This window comes from Oreochromis aureus, linkage group 8 (genome assembly GCF_013358895.1).
Source record: "Oreochromis aureus strain Israel breed Guangdong linkage group 8, ZZ_aureus, whole genome shotgun sequence".
Lineage (NCBI taxonomy): Eukaryota > Metazoa > Chordata > Actinopteri > Cichliformes > Cichlidae > Oreochromis > Oreochromis aureus.
The window spans coordinates 27,235,716-27,244,475 of NC_052949.1; positions in this window are offsets into that span (position 1 = coordinate 27,235,716).

An 8,760-nucleotide genomic window follows, 5' to 3' on the forward strand; every position below is an offset into this window, starting at 1 on the left:
GCATCAGTCCAACACACTGTTCTTTACTTTAAATCCATCAGCGTTTGACAAGCTGACCTGTTTATCCTGCACTAACCTGTATTTTCATGTGACTTTTGAAAAACGCAAAGTAAGCATACGCCTCAGTTTGTTTTGCAAGACAATGTGAAAATATGAAAAACAACCCATAACCTTAAATCATGTGCAGACCCAATATCTGATTTAAAAATAAGGACATTACATGTAAGCTTTAAATTTTCAGTTTATCAAGGGATACTGAGAAGTCCTTATCTTTAAATGTAACCTTCTTCCTGTCCTGTCCTGTCTTTCTGACATCTTTCTCCATCTCTGAATGAAGTTAACTGTCATTGTTTTTTCTCCCTGTGAAATACAGCAGCTGGACCTTTAGCTGACAATACACTGTCCGACGGACGGCATAGAAACAGTTTGTGTGGTTGCTAATATTTTTTGAGCTGATAGAAATGAGCAGCTCATAGCATTTTAAATCTTCTGGCACATTAAAAGACTTTATTCCATTTATACTTTTGAAGTAATCGCAACCACCGACCACTTTTGGACATCTTCACCAAAAACACTGTTGTATTATGATTATTATTATTATTATTATTATTATTATTATTATTATTATTATTATTATTGTTTTTTTATTATTATTGTTATTATTATTTGTACACAGCTAAAATGAAAGTGTGTCACTTTCCATATTTTAGACAGTTTTGATGATACAACAATTTGTACATCAGACCATTAGCAGAAAGAAGTACAACTCTAACAGATAGAAATTCATTAGTTTTGAAAACAAAATTTCTGGGCCAAAAAACTTGGGTGAGGGCACTAAATGAAAAGTCTTGATATCACAAAATTAGTTAACTCTCCCTGAATTTAGTAAGGAGCAGAACAGAGTATCTCTGTTCTGCTTTTATGTAACCTCAGTCCTCAAGGCCATGGTGGTACAGAGAGCTTGAAAAGAAGGCAACTGGACTTCTTTAGGTTTCTGTTGATGTTTCTCATACAAGAGACTTCTTCAGTTTCTCAACCCGTAATAGGGGGCTGTACATTTGGAGATGGTCCTAAGGGTTGTTATCCTACTATTCATCATGTGAGCCAAGGTGTGATGAAAGGCATGGGTCATTCCAATCATTAGCACCAACAGGTGAAACCTTACAGGTGAAACCCACCATCATATGAGCTATTGAAGTCACCTGAGACATGGTATGAATGGTGGTAAAAATCCCTGGAAGGGATCTCAGTAACAGACTGATAACTGGTGTTATAAGCCACTACCTCTGTTCCACGATGGTCATTCACAGTATATATAGATAGCTTCCTTTGGGTCTCTCTCAAACCATCAGTCGTCCCTGTACAAAATGTGAACACTGGCATCCTCGAATGAGTGTCCTCTCTTCTTTTACAGCCGAGACTTCCAAGAAACCAAGGAATATAGGTTCCTGTGCACATTGAGGAGGAGGGAAGGCTCAACAGTAAAATTTGCTAAAAATCCACACACAGCCCAGTACTTACTCTTTGACTCCCATCACCCACCCAGGGGTTTATCACCTGTGACTCTACACCAATTGTTCTAGACCTGAAGAAGCCTCTTGGAGAGGGGAATTGTCTTTAAAACCAAAGTCCACTGTTTTATTTTTAATCTCTGAAGATGAGAAGGACAGAGTGTATTGGAATGAATTGGAATTTCAATAAGAATAAATCAAATGAAAAATGTAGTCAGCTTATGACTATTTTTTGAAAGCAACTAACAGCTTTTTTAGACACAAACATCAATAATCCCTTCATGGTTATAGTTTTGGAAAGGCTAACCGCCAAAATATAAATGCTGAGTTGTGTGTTATTTATTTTGCAGTGCAGACTAATAATAAGAGCTTGCAGATCAGCACTATCCTGGTGTGTCATGAAAAGCCAGATGTATAACAGCTCTTCAGAGCAGTTAATGATGCGGCTTTGCCTGCTACGCCAGCTACAGACCCCTGGTCTCAAAAGGCTAAAAAAAGCATGACGATTCATATTTCATATTTGTAGGTGATATGAGTGTTCTTGGCATGCTACTGAGGAGAATGCTGGAGTCGAAGTAGTGGGCGGGGGGATCTATCAAAGGCTCCATGCTCAGAATGGAAAAGAAGGTACCTTTAATCATCTGCTTGTGTGAGATGTCACACGGTTGCTAGGTTACAGGTCAGCCCAGAGAAGCTCCTGAGTGTTATAGAGTTGCCTTAGCGTGTATAATATGTAAGCAAGTCAAATTCTAATTACAGTCATACGTGATGATTTAATTCCAGAGTTCGACATTAGCAAACAATCGTGGAGATGTCTTGATGACGACTTCCGGTTTCTGTTTGTTACTGTGCTGCAAACATTCCGCACAAATTCAGCATATGCAAAAATCATCAAGATGGTCATCTGACTAGAGGGTCGGTAATCCTGCGATCATTTGGCAAATGCTGTCGCTGCTCACTGGTCACGTCTGTGCTGTTTTCACACTATACACCTCTCAGGAACCACTTGACAGCCAGACTGTGTCCACTGCCCATCCTAAAAACTCACATCCCACTCCTTCTGAGTGCTGAGAAATGTGCTGCTGAGATATCTCACTAGCAGTAATTTCCATGACAGGCGTGTTACAAGCTGATAAATAGTACAATGTTTTCTCAGCCTGTAATTCTGTTTAACCCATTCTTTCCACTTCTCTGACCTGTGACTCTCAGCCATGGCAGAATGGGTGGATTAGCCACTCAGATTCCTGCTACAGCACTGCAAGCAGGTCTTGTCTCCTCGCAGCCTCTGGCTCCTCATATCCTGTCACAGCCAGCAGACTCAGCTGTTATGCAAACCAACTGCGAGAGGAGCAGTTTTTGGCTTTGGCTGGAAACTGGGGTAATTAGCTTTGACAGAGCTGATGAGTTGCTAATTAAATGTTTATCTGAATCTGGCATCTGTCGTAAAACAAATGTCTGTTAGCTGCCTACAATCTGTGGATTATCAGAAATAACTGGGGTTGGGTCCTGCATCCAGGCAGATAAGCAGAGAGGACGGTGTTTTGAGCAGTCAGGCAGAAACTAGTCACAACAACAGCACCTACTGTGTACATGTTAGGAGCTTAAACTCACTCGTAGTGATTATATGATTCTTTCAGTCCATATTCAAGCTGGCACTTGTGTACCAACAAATGTTGTTACAAGTACTGATTTATATCAGTTTGAAAATCTGTTATCAAAGCTAGTTTTTGATTTTTAATACATTAGCACAGAGTATACATCTTTGTTTGTTTTCGTGACACGGGATTATCTTTAAAAGGAAACCTTGATGACAAAATTTCTTTGACGATATTTTATTTTTGCAGTTTTTTGTGTTTTCTGGTGTGAAACTGGATGCAGATGTTCAGTTTTCTTGGCATTCCTCATAAATTCGAGGTTTCTTAATGTGATAAATGTTTGAATTAAGACTCAGTTAAGGTTTTTGTACTACACTATATACACTATGGGTAAATACAGAACGTGGGGTTGCTAGTTGTGCAATTAACAGAAATTACATCTGGCATATAGTCATGAAGAACAATTTAACATGCATGAACACCAAATAATAATAAAACACATGTAATTGCAATGCCTAGAAAAAGATAATGCTATGTTAGCTTGTTAGCAAGGCAGTGGCTCAAGCAAACACATTCCAAAGTGTCTCTAGTGTTAAAATGCCCGGATGTAGACCTTTAAACAGGATGTTTACAACCTGGTCCAAACTCTTTTAAGCTTTATGGATAATTTTCAACTTCCTAATACCTGCCCATTTGAATTTTTCTGATTTTCCAAATCATTTGGTTCCAATTTGTTCATACATTGTACTGTAATATGGTTCTGTAAGTTTACAAATGCTGCTTGCTAACAATTTGCTAGTGGTAGGTAATAACTTAGCACCCCAAACATGGTTGTGTTCAAATGCTAATCGTGAGTCGTTCAAAATGTGTGGTCCAGAAACCAGTGCGTGATGTCATGGCAGCTGTGTCCATTTGTTATCTGCACAATGATATTGTCACCATAAGTGAATCTTCTTTTAACAAGCTGAAAATTATTTTCCTATCTAACGTTTTTGCAAAAAATTCACACTCAACCTTTTGACCATCACGGGTGTTTGTTTAATATTGTAGAATCTGTAGTCTACAATTTAAAGCACCTTGAGGTGACAGTTGTCATGAATTTGGGACATATAAAAGCCTGTACTTGTCATGGTGGATGCACGCATACAGAACAATGCAATTTGAGACACCATCCTCTTTTTTTTTTTAGATGCTATCACCTGAAGTCCTCCTGCTGAACTATATAACCTTTGTTTAATTATGTAGTCATTGAGATAAAGATCTCTGACAATGCAGACATTATACACAAACGGAATCAGGAACAAAAAAAACTTTTATCTAGTGTTATGAAGGAAGTTTTAAAGTCTTTGGGGATATAATGACACAGTTTTAGTAGGAGTACAAAATAAATGTTTGTGGTTTTCTTGTTGTTGTCTTTAAGTTATTTGTAAAATGCTGCGTTCCACCAAACAGCTTCAAGTGGCCAGAGTAAAGAAGATCAGAGCTGATCATCATGCAGATACAGTCAGTTGTTGCCATGATTTCACAATGACAAACTTCATGAGGTATAGTGAGAGATGTGGCGCTTTGAGGTTTTTTCAGAGCTGGGTACTGCTTTGTCAGGAGAGTTGGTTGTTGCTACATACATCACAAGAAGACTTGCAAATCATTTTTAGGCCTGAAAAGATTTTATTAAGCCTGTTATGTCTTTGGGACAAAAATGTTGTTGTGTCAGTATTTATGAATATTTTATTATGGCTGAAAAAAGAACTGAACATCAGACTCTTTATACAAGGCATTGCATAGCAAATGTTTTGTTTTGTTGTAATTTTTTTAATTGTCTTCGACCACCCGTGTAGTCACAGACTGAAGTGGTTTCAGTTTACAGACAACAGATGTTTCTTGGAAACGGTAAAACAAAGTGTCTTTTATTTTGGCTTTTCTTTGGATCTATCTGAAGTTTAAAGTCGCTCTAACCCACCCATCCAGTCTGGTTTCATTGATTAGCTTTTGTTGAATTCATTAGTCTGTGATTCAGATTTGTTTTCCATCCAACAGTATGAGTGCTGGATGATATATGCAATATGTACATTTAATGTAATGGAATTTATATAGCCCCTTCCTTGTCAGACTGACCAGAGAAAATGCTTTAAACTACGAGTTATATTTATTCACACATACATCATTTTTTATTCTGCGCAATTAAAATGGACAAGAGAAATACAATGTGGTCTTAGTTACAAGAGGTTGTGTAAATTCATAGTTGTTGAATATCTGCATATATTTGAATTAGATGGTCATCATTATTGTGGTTAAAGTAGTTAACAATATCATTATGAAATGTTTGAGTAACTATAATGCTACTAGTGAAACTCATCTACAATTTAATTGTGTCATTTTTTTTTTTTAATTTAAAACAAAATATTTTTTGTAGTGTTTATGATTGTATTACATTTTTGACAGAGGATGCATTACTTCATGTGACAAATGCAAATATATGTGTTTTTTGTATTTGTCCAGGGGCTGTGCTGAGCAGCAGCTCCTGTTTTTGCTTTTTGCTTAGTTCATTTTAGTGACTTTATCACTTGACGAAACTGATATTTCTTGCTTATTGTGATTCATACAAAGGTGAAATAGCGAATTCTTGACAGCAGATAATCTTCACCAGCTGATTGTGCTGACAGTTCTGCTGAAGGTCTGTAATTATGGAGGAGACACAGAGGAAACAATGGCAGTTCAGAGTGGGACCTGTTTCATGTGTTTCATGGAGCATTGCAGCGTTGAAGTGAGACACTGCCGAACTCTTACTTCTCAGACCACAGTGTTACCATACCTGGCTTTGTGGCTTTTCAGACAGCCAGGGATGTTATTCTGGTGAGAAGATATGTGGTGTAATCCTGCTAGCTGTTGGAATGCGTCCACATGAGTCACTGAGGAAAGTCGTCTTTGGTGTTGCTGTTTGAATCCAGTTTGAATCGACACTGTTTGGATTCTGCTGCGAGGTGAGGTCACCTGAATGACTGTGGCTGTGGTGAATGGATGTGAATAATTAGTGGATCCTGAACACCCTGTGCATTACTTACTGGACATGCACATGAACACCTTCTCTAACAACTGTTTCAATTCTGCTGAATCACCTCACACAATAATATCTACAATATATCTACATTCATAAGCTCCTTATTTTCTCATATTTAGATTTTTGGTTTATTGAACACTTCATTGTTTTGTATTTTATGCTTAACTGAGCTCCTTGATTAGTGTAAATATTTACCTTTATGAACTATTTTATTCCATATTTGTTGTTTTTTTTGTACGCAGTGCATGTATTTTGATACTAGTGAAGCTAAGTTGTTTTTCATGCTAAGACTGCTTTAATGCAGTAATTTTCCAACTTTTAGGATAAATACATTTCTTATGTTTTTTGTTACATACATTTGTTTCCATTCACTTTAGTTATGTATGTTTTGCATATTTAAGTGTACTTTATTCTGTTGTGTTTTTTATGTGACATTCTGCCTGATTGATGATTTGACAGACAGTCACATTTACTGCTGCATGATGGGTCTGGGCTGTGTGCTCTGTCATGTGTGGTGCTAAACATTGAAAATTAGCATGCTTTGCCTCGAGGAGATGGAGACTTCCTCAAAGCCATTCTTAAGGGCAGTAGTCAGATTATAAGTATTTGAGGAAAAGAAAATTAAGAGTAATTATGACTTGAAATAGCTGGCTCAAAAAACAAAAGACATTATGTTCTTGAACATATCGCCAAAATGTATTACATGACGGCTCAACACAGTGAGTGTTTTGGCAGGTGCCGGGCCACTGTCATGTTCTTTTGACCTTTTTCAAGATATCCACAGCAGCTTAAAAAATATCAAATAAAATAACATAAATCATTCGCTCTATTGTCATCTCTGAGGGCAGCAGAGAGCGTTTCATTTTACAGGATTTTGGTTTCGTACCTGTCATCGTGTTTGCTGTATATAAAAAAATAAAGCATTTTCCCCACAGCGGACTAAAGTTGCAGCTTTCAATAAGGAAAATGAAACCCAGAAAAGAGCCCACTGCCTTTTTTCGTATTTTTTGTATGTCTAAACTATATCCTCTGAATGTCACAGGGAAACTGAAAATGTCTTTCTGTTTCAAATCCAGACATGACAGTGCTCACTGACCGCACTCAGAGCTGGCAAAAGCAAGGACCAAATGGAAAAGTACAGAAAAGGAGATTGAATTTTTAACCAGCAAAATAAGACCTCTGTTCCTGTATCATGTTAGCATTAAATGCAGAACACACGAGTAATGAATTACAGTGTTGAAGAAATGTGTGCTATTTGAGATGTGGAAAGACAGTTTGAAAGCTGCTGATTATTTTATGGAAGACCATGTTCTGCACCTCCTCCTCCTCGCATCGCTTGAGCTGCAGTCATTGTTGTAGCCAGCCTTCCTCTCACTCTTCAGCTGCTCTCCCATTCATATTCTTTTTGACTGCAGTCTCATATTTTCATTTAAATGCTGATGGGCTCGAGGATCAGTGTAAATTGCAAATGCAAACTTTTTCCATTTTTTTCTTATTGCTATTTAAATAAAACAAAAAAACAAATGTGTGTTTGTGGAGGAGTGCAATTTGCAGACGCTGTTGTTTGCTGTGAGAATTGTCCTTCACACCCATGGATTCCCATGAATTTAAACAAGGTTTGAATTTGCAATGACCAGCATTAAAATCAACCATATTAATTCAGATGTCAAATAAAAGCACTGCCCAGAAAAACCCTGAGTGCCATACATGCAGAAACTGTCAGTTAAACATGCGTGCCTAGCTGGCTGTGGCGTGCTGTCAGAAAAGGTGCGTGACCCCCACCGCTGTACAATCAAACCTGTACAGCTGGCAGATTGGACCTGTAATTACACAGACAATTTTCTGAGGCAAAGCTGTTCCAGAATCATAAATAATCTTATTGGTTGTTATACTTCAGTGGGCAGTGACAAAACTGATGTTTGCACAGTGCGAGCCTCTTAAAATGAGGTTAAGAAGGTATCGCCATTAGATAAAATGCAGCACTTGTTGTTTGTTAAAGCTGATTAAAACAAGAAACCTTAAAGGCTGCTCCGTAAACTCAAAGTTACTGTTCCATGAAGCTTACACAGGACCTGTTCAAAGATAGTATTCTAACTAAAAACAGCAGCAGCAGCATATATCTATTAAATCCATAATGCTCAAACTACAGGAGAAAAGCACTTACCCCAGTGCAACTCAGTAATGTAGACATCGCTTATCCACACCACAGACACAGACAGCCTTCAGAACTACAAAAGATATTACAAACATTGTTCAGAGTTGAACTATTTCTTACTCGTATTTTACAATACAGACGCTAGACCTTTATGTCTAAAAATGCCCTTTTGAGTAAGGTAAGGAAATTAAAGTTATTGGGTTTTTGAGGTCAAAGTATAGCGATATCTTGGTTGAAACAAATGTAATGACAACACTGTGTTATATTTTTGGCCTTTTTCATCCCTATTTGATAGATAAAGTGAAGGGTGATGTGAAAGCAGACACACACACACACACACACACACACACACACACACACACACACACACACACACACACACACACAACCCTGGTAAGGATAAGCAGAACAGGATGAATGGATGCATGTGATAGAAAAAGA